Source organism: Rhinopithecus roxellana, chromosome 17 (assembly GCF_007565055.1).
Source record: "Rhinopithecus roxellana isolate Shanxi Qingling chromosome 17, ASM756505v1, whole genome shotgun sequence".
Classification (NCBI taxonomy): Eukaryota; Metazoa; Chordata; class Mammalia; order Primates; family Cercopithecidae; genus Rhinopithecus; species Rhinopithecus roxellana.
In genome coordinates, this window is record NC_044565.1 from 108,819,891 (window position 1) to 108,832,743 (window position 12,853).

Here is a 12,853-nt window from a genome sequence, read left to right on the forward strand (position 1 = left end):
GGAACTTGATGGAGGTGGTGGCTGCACAACATTGTGAGTGTACTCAATGCCACAGGATTCCCCATCTTAAAATGGCTCATTTTATGGTATGTGAGTCTTAATTAAATACAAAAACCAGACAAATGTGGGTAGATAAACATTCAAGTCCTGTCTTCTCATCCTTCAGTGAACGGTCTGGTGTGCCCTGGGTGCATGTGCCCCTTGGGGATTAGGGCAGTGATGAGAGGCAATGGAAGGAGGGCGTGGCTGCGGAGATGGGGACGAGAAAAAGGATCTGAGGAGTGACTGAAGAGGTAGAATGGGCAGGGCTTGGTGATGGAAGGTTGAAGAGTATTCAGGAAAGAGAAGAACGTGGGAAGCCTCCCCATTTCTGGTTTGGGTATAAGACAAAGAAAGGTTTTCCCCTTACCAGGGACATGAAGCAGCCAATACTGGGATAATTTCCCAGGGCTTGGGATAGGATTGGGTGGGGAAGTGTCTAGGTATCCAATCTCAGGATAAGGACGGGCCTGTTTGGATGAGGATAATGGAGGGTCAAACCTGAAGAAGCCAGATTAGCAGAGGCAAAGTGAGAGGTCAGAAGGTGGTAAACTCAGAAGGAGGTAGAGACCCGAGGAGCAAGCCGGGACCAGGCAGGAGGGAATTCACAGGCCACATGATAAGCAATGAGGGGGGCAGAGGACAGAGCAGGGTTTCACTGCGGCCAGTCCAACGGGAGGTGCTGGGAGATGTTCCAGGAGAACAGCAGAAACGTGTGACGCTATGGATGTGGGCTTGGCATCTGGAGTTGAGGAGAGGCCACCCATGGAGAACAGGAACCACGAGGCGGAGAGTGGAGCTTGTGGAAGGGCGAAAATTAAGACCAAAGAATGGAAACCTGCCAGTGTGAGAGACCGCCTGGCAAAAACCAGGAGAGTATGGAGTCATGGCGGCCCAGGCAGAAGTTCTGGGAGGAAAGAAATTGTCAACACTACGGGGAAGTCAAACACTGCAGGGGAGACAAATAAGACAGGAACTGAAAAAGCATCCATTGGTGAATCCCTGGTGTCATTAGTGAAAATAATTCCAGGCATGAATGGGGAGAGGGAAGGATGTGGGGCAGGAAGCCCAGCTCCTATGGGTTGACTGATTGGGAGACGAGGAGGTAACACCCGTCATGTAGGTCATGTAGAGCAGCCTTGGGACATCTGATTCCTCACCTAAGACTCTTCTTTCCTGGTATGGCTTTGTTCTAGAAAGGTCTGGAAGACTTGTCACAGTCCTGAGGCAGGATGAGCCTTTGCTCCTGATCTCTTGGATGCCCAGACAGCCTGGTAAACCAGCAGAGCTTTGGACAAGTTAAGCAGCCCATTGAAATCAACATTCCTGATAATCATATATCTAAGAGATTCCAAAATGTTCCAGGGATTCTTTTATGGGGTCCGCATAGGGTTAGAAAGCAGTGGAGTCAAAGGGCCTTCTCCCTTGGCCTCCATGGCCACCGTCCTCTGCTTTTGTCAGTTGGTCTACCCAGAGTAGAGTCCAGGTTCCTGCTTCCAGCCTTCTGGACCAGGCCCTGCCACAAGTGAGAGTTGGCCAGTTGGGTATCTGGTTTAGTCACTCGCCTCCACACTTTCACATCCTCTATCAACACCTGCACACTTGGGTTGTGACCACACATGCTCTTCCTGTTTGTACAGAAAGTGCCATTCAGAAAGCTCGCCAGCGAGAAGACAGCTCCACGCTCAGCCTCAGAAGAAAGACGTTCAACAATTTACTGGGGAGAGAAAGAAAAGGAACGGGAGCTGAGAGGTAAGATCAAACTGGAGGGCGTGTGGGCCCTCTGGGATGCCTTGTGTGGAAGAGAGGTAGCTCCCACTTTGTGCCCTGAAGGGTAGCACTTCACGTAGCTGTGCCCATGCTCCACTGGGCAGGGCAGTGGGGAGCGTTCTTGGTCAGCCTCACCGAGATGGTCCAGGCCCTGGTGAACAGTCAGAGGGATTGAGAAGGAAGAGATGGGATATGACCAAAGTTGGTCGCTAAAGCCGTGAGAGTGTGTGTGTGTGCATGTGTGTGTGTGTGTGTGGTGGAGGGTGCACATAAAGAAGACATAACCTGGGTGTGAACATGCTCACACACACATGTATGATGCTGGCTGGGGCCTTATGAAAAGTGTGTCTTAACCCCATGTGGCCCATTAGCTATAACCTCAGAAAAAGAAACCATGACATGGCCACAGACTGGACCCCAGTCAGTGGCCCCAGTGAGTGAGCTCACAAGGAGAGAGCATGGGCGGTTCCACCTAAGGCCACCATCACTCCTGTAGAAATGACTTGGAATAATGACCTCCTCACTGTTAGGGGCTAACAGCACTATCTTTGTATTCCTTGGATGGAACATTGTATATGTGTGTATTTATGTATGTGTGTGTGAATACACATGTCATGTATTTATACACATTACATTGTGTGTATATGTGTTTATGTGTGTATATACATATACACACACATATGGTATAACGCAATATACACAGTGACCGGATTTTTGAAACCAAAGAGAACTAATTGTAAGACAAAGGGTTTTTTTTCCCTAATATGTGATTTCCTTGCTATTCAAGTCTCACAAATGTAAAAATGAAATAATGTCTACACATGCATTTCATAATTCCTTTTATTCAAAGGGGGGATCATTCAGGTAGCTAAAATCCAAGTGTTTACAATAACAAAGTGGTGGTAAACTCATTCTTTGAATGTTGATCATGCAAACTAAATAATCCACCAAAAATATTGTCTCTGCCATTATTAAAAGTATGTGTTCCTTGGTGCAGAATTTAAGAATGTTCTAACTACAAGAGGGCCTTTTTACCCAGGGCTGTCCCAACTCACTGTTGAAGTGAAATGATTGCAGTGAAAGTAATACAGACATTCAATATTCTTAGTTTTGGTTGTGTTTCTGTCAACTGCTATTCCCTTGTTCTAGGCGTGACTTCACTTAGTGTTTAGTTGTGTTATGCATATTTATATTTGATTTGCATTCAGAAAATAGAAAAATATATACATTGCTTATTTTCTAGATTTCGAGGTTTAAATCCCCACTCTAACATGATGGTCTTGGGCAAGTCACTATACATCTCTGCATCAGAGTTTCCACATCTGTAACACAAGTACAATAGTAGATAGTAGTCTTTCCTCTTAAGTAAGAATTAAATAAGCTAATACATTCAAAGTGCTTAGAAGAGTGCCTGGCACATTGAAAGGGCTCAGTAAGTATTAGCAGCTGTTATCATTGGTATTCGCAGCTGTTATCATTGTCATCATCATCATCATTATCATCATCACTATCTTTTGTACAATTAAGCCATCAGACTCGAAGGGACATGGTAAAAGTTTAGGAAAGGTGGAAGGGGGGAGATGGTGTGTGTAAAATGGGTTTGGAAGGTGACACTTAAGGCCAGAGCAGTGACATTACAGTCCTTACACTGCAGCTACAGACAAGTAGTGAGCAGGAAAGAGGAAAAGCACAGAACACCCCTCCCTACGAGGCCTGCTTGTGAGAGGAACCTGCTCTGGAGATCTGGGGGCTCGATCACATGTACTCGTACACATCTTGTACAGCAAGCCAGGAAATAGGCACATGGGACGGTGACATCCAAATGATAGTACATCACATGCGTTCAGTGCCTCTCAGGTGTGAGACGTGGCGCTCGGCATTTTACACACATTTCGTTGTTGTATCTGAGCCATTGCGATTATGCTTATTTTAGAGGAGAGACTGGTAGGTAGCCTAAGAGTGCAGAGCTGGGAAATAGCAGCGTTGGGATCTGGCCATCTCTAGATCCTGTGTCCCAATCCCCCACGCGTCACACCCAGAATACAAAGCAAGTAGTAACAAAACGTGACCAGTGAGGTCGTCCAGTTTCAGAGTTTAAGAAACAAGTTCAAAGTCACAGTGAAAGCTGAAGGCATGGTGAGGAGCTGGATGCTGGTTTCCAAATTCCAACCATCTTTTCTACACCACCACTCAGAGGAAGGACCCGTAGTCTGATGTCCTGCCTATCAAGGTTGACAGCTATGAACCCTTCCATAAATAACTTTTCTCTTCTGCACTGCCACGTCTTTTTTTGTGAAGTGTCCTATAATGTCCTGTCCTACAGAGTTCACAGGGTTTTATGAGTCTACATATGTAAAATGCTGTTATATTATTTCCGAGTCATGTAAGGAAAATGTGTTGAAATCCACCTTCGGTAAAGGCAAGTTAAATGGAAAGGAAAAGTGCAAATAATGTTGGTTCTTAATGACATGCCATTAGGTATGATTTAACTTGTTCTTTCAAATGACCCATTTGCACCCTCTGGAACTGATGTTCCATAATTTGTACAACCATTCCCATATATGAAAGTTTAGTTGATTTCCAGTTTTTGAATATTACAAGTTAAATTGCAATGGCTGTTCTAGAAATCCTTTAGTGCAATCATCCTATCTGTTCTTTTAGTATTTCCAAGTCTGACAAACAAGTCATATCTCATTTCTGCTTTCATTTGCCTTTTTTTTTTTGGTTATTAGTGAGTTGATTCTCAATGTTTTAAAACATAGCTTTGCCAAAAACTAAAAACATTGTTCTTCATCCAGAAAACAGCCAAAAATACATGCTCCTTTCAAAGTGAAATGGCACCATTGTTCTCATCATTAAAATACAAGCAGGTGTTTGTGTACAAATATAAACCTATTAAAAAGCATCTTGCACAGATATTCCTCTTTATAGCTTTTATCTGTGCTAAAAATGGAGGGTTATAATGAATACAAGACAACTAGACTCCTGCAATAACTAATAAACATGACAATTTGATTTATTGCTGTTCCTCGACTATAGCCTGTTGACAGATTTTTTTCTTTATAGAAAAATTACCATGATTTAAATCTCTATCATATGGCACTTAATTCAATTGGCAATATGTTACCAATTAGATCCTGCTTAAACTACCATCAGCCAGCAGACCAGGGGACATGTTAAATAGAATGACAATCAGATAACGAGTAAAATGCTTTGTGGCAGCTTTCTCAGGGCCAAGGAGCAATGTGGGGACCATGGTTAAAGAAGAGAGAAAGGGCAAATAGGGCTTTTACTTTTCCCCATCCTGAAAATTGAAATTGTTTCAAGTTCTCCTAAAAGGATGCAAAGAGTTTGTGTTTGAGTGGTGGTTGCTTAAGTTGATATTCACCACTCCCCTTCCGCCTCTTTATCCTCTCGCCCCTTTGATGACAAATTGGCAAACAGAAAGGCATTCTACCCAGAAATCCTCTCTAATGGGATGATGCATAACTGCAACTCAGTTGTTGTGTCCATTTCGTGGTATCTTTTTTTTTTTTTTTTTTTGAGACAGAGTCTTGCTCTGTTACCCAGGCTGGAGTGCAGTGGCATGATCTCAGCTCACTGCAATCTCTGCCTCTTGGGTTCAAGTGATTTTCCTGCCTCAGCCTCCTGAGGAGCTGGGATTACAGACACTCACCATCACACCCGGCTAATTTTTGTATTTTTAGTAGAGCCTGGGTTTCACCATATTGGCCAGGTTGGTCTTGAGCTCCTGACCTCAGGTGATGCGGCCCCCCTTGGCCTCCCAAAGTGCTGGGATTACAGGCATCAGCCACTGCGCCTGGCATACTGGTATCTTTTAAGATTTCACTTTCTCCTAAGCCCTGGATGATGACCACAGTAAAGCGAAATCTTTTTAAGTGGTATGAGCTCCCTCTTTCTATTTTCCTCTTGGAGTGTGGTTGTATCAGACAGTGCTCCTGTTGCAAAAGACAGAAACCGAATCAGGCTATGCTGAACAAAATGTCAATCTAGCGGAACAATACTGGGGGCTCATTGACTTAAAATAGAGCAGCAAGCAAAGGTAAGAAAACCATTAAGAACCACAGGAATGGAAACGTGGCAACAGCCTGGGCCACATGATGTGGCTGCCACAGTGACTGATACGACCTCAATTGTCCCCATATTGGGATGTCACTTATTTAAAATCCCAGAGAGAGGGAAGAGAGTGATGACCTCTGTTGAGATCACTCGCCTGCCCCTTGGGGAAAGGTAGACCCTCCATTAGACTTCGGCCTATCTCCCACATCTATGCGTAGTGAGGCATCCCCAGAAGGAAGACTGCGGTGGTAACAGGAAGGGTAGATAGTTGGTGGTGACAGCAAAAAAAATCACAAATGTCTTCCACACTGTCATTGCACAGTGAGCTCTGAGTGGAGGCTGGCTTGTTATCATGGGCAATCTAGCCGTTGGTGGGTTTGTTTGCAGAGATAGGCATACAAAAGGGAGAACTGGCAGATGGCCACCCCATGCTTCCTGCATTCTCATTCTGGTTGCTTTGCTTCTACAGCTAGGAGTGGAGTATGAAGCCCAAGGAATTTTCTTAAAGACCTGACCAGTTATCTGGAACACCTCACAAAATCACAGTCATGACTATTATTTCCCAGCTCCTACTCTACACCGGGCATGGATGTTACAGATATTTTCTGAGTCCCACAACACCGCTGCAAGGCAGATATGATACACTCCTTTCACCTATGGAGAACGGAGGCTCAAAGAGGCTAAGTGACCCTCAGTAAACACAGATGAGGGGTCCTCGCCCAGTCTGCCCAGCTCTGAAACCTCCCATGCCAGCTCCCTTAGGGCGATCCTGAGTCTAGGCTGTACAGGGAGTTCATGTGGTTGTATTTCAATAAAATCCCTTTCCTCCAGGATGCCAGTGTGTGTGTGTGTGTGTGTGTGTGTGTATGCACGTGTGCACATGCACACATGCACGCACCAGAAGCACATAACCAGGGAGAATACTGAGAGGAAAGCTAGGGGCTCAGAGGAAAAACATCCCATGTGTTACAACTTCGCCTGGCTGTCCCTATTTCTAAATACCATGACAATATTTTCTGAAGCAAAGATCAAAGGACATATGGTCTGACTCATGGGTTAACAAAGGGAAAAATCTTTGAAATTGGGAATATCTGGGACATTCTGAGATGTGTGGCTACAGTCATTCCCAGAGCACCTGGAAATCATGAAGTTTTTTGGGAAACACCATGAAATCCTGACATATTAAATCCCATTCTCCAAACTAGGAATGATTTTACAAGCAGAGAGTAGTACAGCCTTATACATTGGTTATGTAACTTCATACATGTGAGATCCCACGCGGTGAAAATAATAAAGGTTTGTATCAGCTATAAAATAATACAAAATAATAGAATTCTTTGTATATAAATAGATTCCTTATGGCAGAAAAAAAGGCCAGTAAGAAAATGCAATGGGGAAATGGGATACAATTCATAAAAGGCATCAAAATTTAAATACCTAGAAAAGAATTTAAGAGGAAACACCATAAGACCTATATAAAAAGAATCTATAAAATCTACTTAGCGATGTAAAACATACGTAAATGGCAACACATACCAAGTAGAAAACTCAATATCAACTTTCAACAAACTAATTTTTATTTTAAAAGATTAAATTAAAATTCCACTGCATTTGGGGAGGGAAAGGACTTGATAACATTCAAATGTCAAATTTCAAATTAATTTTAGATAAGAATAACCAGGATACTTTCGAAACAAAGATGAGAAAAAGAGAAAGTGTGATACTTGTTTTGTCAGATACAAAAGCTTCTGTGGTCACACAGCTCCAAATGGATAAACAGATCAATGGGGGAGAAGGGAAAGTATGAATGTGCACACACACTCCCACATGTGCCCAGTTAGAATATGGGAAAAGCCCCTTTTCGAATCAGTCATTTCAAGAATGAGGACAGTCATAGTGAGAATTGTCAGTCTTCATTTGACTTGATTCTTCTACTGATTTGACACATTCACTCCTTCCTTCTGGAAACCTTCCTCCTCTGCTTCCCAGATCATCGTTCTCTTCCTCTCTTCCTACCTCACTGGCCGCACCTTCTCAGTCTCCCTTTTGGGTGCCTTCCCCACCTCTCCCACATCTCCGGCTGGTGAAGCACCCCAGTTCCTGGATGGCCCTGCTTTATCTGCATTCGCTCCCAGATGATCTGGTCCACTGTGACCAATGAAACATCAACGATGCCCAAACTTACATCTCCCAGCCCTGACTTTTTCCCAACTACAGACCCAGCTCTCCCACAACACTTAGTCTCTCCTTTTGAATGTGTGTTCAACCTCACATCTTAACATGTCCAAAACAGAGTTGCTTATTTCTCTAACTCCAGCCCTGTTCCTCCCACAGTTTTCTCACATCCCCACAAAGCCCCTTCATTCTTCCAGTGTCAGCCTAGGACCTTGAAGCCATCCTTAGCTTCTTTCCTCCACAACTCATAGCTAATCCATCAGCAAATCCCATCTCTGTGTTCTTTGAAATCATCCGGAATTGAATCGCTTCTTACCACTTTAGCCTCCACCTCCCTGGTCCTGGACCCTATGATCTCTCCTCTGCTCTCCAAAGTAATCTCCTTCTTTCCACACTCTCCCTCCTTCACTCTGTTCTCAGCACGGAGCCAGAGGAATTCTTATAACACTTAAGTCAAAATATATGATTGCTCAGAACTCTCCTGTGGGTCCCTACTTCACTGTTCCAGTTGCCCCTCGCTGCATAACCAACTACCCTAAACCGTGGTGGCTCAAAACAACCTTCTGAACTTGCCCAAGATGTCATGGGTCATGAATCTGGGTCTTGGGTTGTCTGGGCTGGCTGAGCAGGAGGATCCCCTTCCACTCACATGTGTGGTGCCTTGCAGCTCCTTGGGTGCCATCTCTCTTCATGTGCCATCTCATTCTCCAGGGCTCTCCCTGTGCCTTGGGCTTCTCACAGAATGGCCGTCTTTTGGTGGTTGCACTTCTCGCGTTGTGATCGGTTTCTTAGAGGCAGGAAGCTGAAGCTGCCATACCAGTTAGGAGTTGCTCCTAAAATACACAGCAGCCTTTATGCCATCTTCTGTTGACCAAAGCAGTCACCAGGCCTGCTCAGACTCAAAGAGGATGAGGGGTAGGTTCCACCTCCTGAGGGAGGCATGACAATGTCACATGGCAAGAGAGCTCACGCGCACCGCTGTGGTCATCTTTGGGAAATACAGTCCACTACCCTCACCCAGTGCAAAATCCAAGGCCTTCTCCGTGACCTATCAGGGGCTACGTGGGTTGGCTCCTGTCACCCCTCTGAACTGTTCTCGCGCTCTCTCCCTTATTTGTGGTACTGCTGTGGTAGAGAGGTCTCTTCATCATTTCTTGAACACTCCTATGTCATGGCCTAGCACCTTGGAGCTCGTCCCCAGATGCACAGGTCACCTCTCACTCCCTTTAGGTCTGTGCCCAATGCCACCATTTCAGAGAGAGCTTCCCTGGCCACCCTGTATAAAATAGCCAGCCTCTCCCTGTTCACTGCATTCAGCTCCATCTACCATATATATATTTAGTTGCCATTATCTGCTGTTTCCATTAGAATGAAAGTTCCTTCTTGTATCCCAAGGATCTAGAACAATGCCTGCTCATCGTGGGCCTTAGATAAACTATTTGCTGAATAAATGAGTGATTGGATAACGATACAGTAAATGATACTGAGATGCTGTCTAACTGCTACGGGTGGTAGAGAGGAGAGTAAAAACTAGATGCAAACCTAGTGTATTAAATCAAAATAAATTCTAAAAGGATCATCATGTGAGATAAGAAAGCTGTAAAATTGCTAGGAAAAACTCAAGTAAAGATTATATGATCTTGGGATGGGGAAGGTTTTTGTAAGCCTGATACTAAATAAATAAAATATAAATGAAAATAAGGATAGCTTTGACTCTGTCGAAAATGCCACAAAAACATAAAAAGATGAACAGCAAACCTGGAAAAATACTTCGATATCTAATGACAGCTTACTATCCTTCATATATAAGGAGCTCCATCAAATAAATTCAGAAAAAATACAGATGCCTAATAAGCAGTTGGGAAGAAAAATTTTACTTTATTAGTAAACCAAAGCTACACATTGAAGTACAATAATATTGATGAAATTTTAATCCTGGTATTACTGTTGGAAAATGCATATTTTTATACAAGGCTTATATGAATCCATGTTGGTACAAACTTTCCTGTGGGTAATCTCCTGTAGTAGCTGTCAAAAGCCTTAAAAACTAGATATTTCTCCTGATGGGTGTATGTGCAAAGATATTTATCATAATGTGTTTCATCATAGCAAAAATGTGGAAATAAGCTAAATTTCCAAAGATAGAGAGTGGCTTGAGCAAATTGTACCATATTAGTCCAATGAAATAGTATGCAGTCATGTAAAATCCTGACAACATATTTCTTTTGAAATATAAAGATGGGCCCTTTATATTATTATTATTATTTTATTTATTTATTTTGAGACAGAGTCTTGCTCTGTTGCCCAGGCTGGAATGCAGTGGCACGATCTCGGCTCACCGCAAGCTCTACCTCCTGGGTTCATGCCATCCTCCTGCCTCAGCCTCCCGAGTAGCTGGGACTACAGGTGCCGCCACCACACCTGGCTAATTTTTGTGTATTTTAGTAGAGACGGGGTTTCACCGTGTTTGCCAGGATGTCCTCAATCTCCTGACCTCGAGATCCACTTACCTCGGCCTCCCGAAGTGCTGAGATTACAGGTGTGAGCCACTGTGCCCGGTCTATATTATTAAGAGAAAAAAAAAAGTTGGCTAAAAAGTAGCACATGACAGCCAGGCACAGTAGCATGTGCCTGTAATTCCAGCTGCTGGGGAGGCTGAGAAAAGAAGATTGCTTGAGCCCAGGAGTTGCAGGCTGTAGGCCACTGTGATCATGCCTGTGAATGACCACTGCACTCCAGCCTGGACTACACTGTGAAACCCTGCCTCTAAAAGAAAAAAAAAGTAGTATGTATAGTATGACTGCACTCTGGTTAAAAAACAAACATGAAACATACCTACTAGGAGATACATATTCAAACATTAAAGTGGATATTTCCAGGGATGGAATTGTGGATGAGTGCAGGATTTTTTTTTAATCCTTTTTACTTCTCATATTTTATTTTATATTTTAGAGACACGGTCTGGCTCTGTCACCCAGGCTGGAGTGCAGTGGTGATCACAGTTCACTGCAGCCTCCAACTCCTGGGCTCAAGTGATCCTCCCGCCTCAACCTCCAAAAGTGCTGAGATTACAGGTGTGAGCCACAGCACTCAGCCAGCAATGTAGTCTTTTAAAATATGACAGTCAGGTATGGTGGTGCGTGCCTGTAATCCCAGCTATGGGAGACTGAGGTGGAAGGATCGCTTGAGCCCCAAGACCTCGAGGCTGCCGTGAGTGGATCACACCTCTGCACTCCAGCCTGCAAGACAAAATAAAACCCCGCATCTGAAAAAAAAAAAAAAAAAAAAAAAAAAAAAAAAAACATTGAGAAAACCCAACCCATTGACCTAATTTCTCCTTTCAAATTTGAAAAGACCAGCATCATTCAATTTTTAAATTTTTTTAATAATACATTGTACTTAATCCAAAACAAGAAAAAAGATTGTCATTTCAATGTGCAATCAACATAAAAACAGGAAATTAGATATTTAACATTTATTTATTTATTTATTTATTTTTCTGAGACGGAGTCTCGCTCTGTCGCCCCGGCTGGAGTGCAGTGGCCGGATCTCAGCTCACTGCAAGCTCCGCCTCACGGGTTTACGCCATTCTCCTGCCTCGGCCTCCCGAGTCGCTGGGACTACAGGCGCCCGCCACCTCGCCCGGCTAGTTTTTTGTATTTTTTTTAGTAGAGACGGGGTTTCACCGTGTTAGCCAGGATGGTCTCTATCTCCTGACCTCGTGATCCACCCGTCTCGGCCTCCCAAAGTGCTGGGATTACAGGCTTGAGCCACCGCGCCCGGCCAGATATTTAACATTTTTTTGAGCACTAAGTCTTCAAATTAGATTAGCCACGATTCCGATGCTCAGCAGCCACATGTGGTTACCGTAGTGCATAGCGAGGTTCTGGTTGCTCACTTGGCATTAGAGTATGTACACTGCCTCGCTGCTTCACTTAATTTTCAACTAAGGCTGAGGATGAAGAGGAAAAAAGATATCGCACCCTTTCTTTTGCAAGAAACGTCTCTAAATTTGTCTAGTCTTTTTCTTTTCTCTCTCTTCATGAAGTTGTTAGATCTTACTGATCTTTCTCTTGATTAAGCAGAAAATGAGACTTAACTACATTCTTTGTCTTTTTAGTAGTGTTGGCTTTGTTTTGTGGTTTCATAAACACATAGAGTCCATAGAGTTGCACTATTTTGTTTCACTTGTTTTTATTTTTACTTATGTTTATTTTTAATTTACTTTATTTTTAATTATGTTTTGATTGAGAAAAATGTCTACGTTTACGGCACACAACATGATGCTTTGATACAAGTATACGTTGTGGGATGGCTAAATCAAGCTATTTAACCTATGTATTACTTGTCATTTACATATTTTGTGTGTGTTGTGAGGATACTTAGAATCTACTCTCTTAGCAATTTTCTTTTTTTTTTTTTTTTTGAGACGGAGTCTCGCTCTGTTGCCCAGGCTGGAGTGCAGTGGCCGGATCTCAGCTCACTGCAAGCTCCGCCTCCCGGGTTTACGTCATTCTCTCGCCTCAGCCTCCCGAGTAGCTGGGACTACAGGCGCCCGTCATCTCGCCTGGCTATTTTTTTGTATTTTTTAGTAGAGACGGGGTTTCACCGTGTTAGCCAGGATGGTCTCTATCTCCTGACCTCGTGATCCACCCGTCTTGGCCTCCCAAAGTGCTGGGATTACAGGCTTGAGCCACCACGCCTGGCCGCAATTTTCAAGTATATAACACATTGTTATCAAGTGTAGTCCCCATGCTGCACGATGGATCTCCTGAACTTATTCCTCCTG

The 12,853-nt window shown here is 43.7% G+C and overlaps 1 protein-coding gene across 4 annotated transcripts in view; it reads left to right on the forward strand.

Moving 5' to 3' along the window:
* Nucleotides 1–1,688: 1,688 nt before the first annotated feature.
* AFF3 (AF4/FMR2 family member 3) overlaps nucleotides 1,689–12,853 on the forward strand; it is a 628,365-nt gene continuing 617,200 nt past the window's right edge. For all 4 annotated transcript variants that reach the window (XM_030920551.1, XM_030920547.1, XM_030920549.1 and 1 more), the window contains exon 1: nucleotides 1,689–1,791. The gene's annotated coding sequence lies outside the window, so the exon portion shown is untranslated. The remainder of the gene's footprint in view (nucleotides 1,792–12,853) is intronic.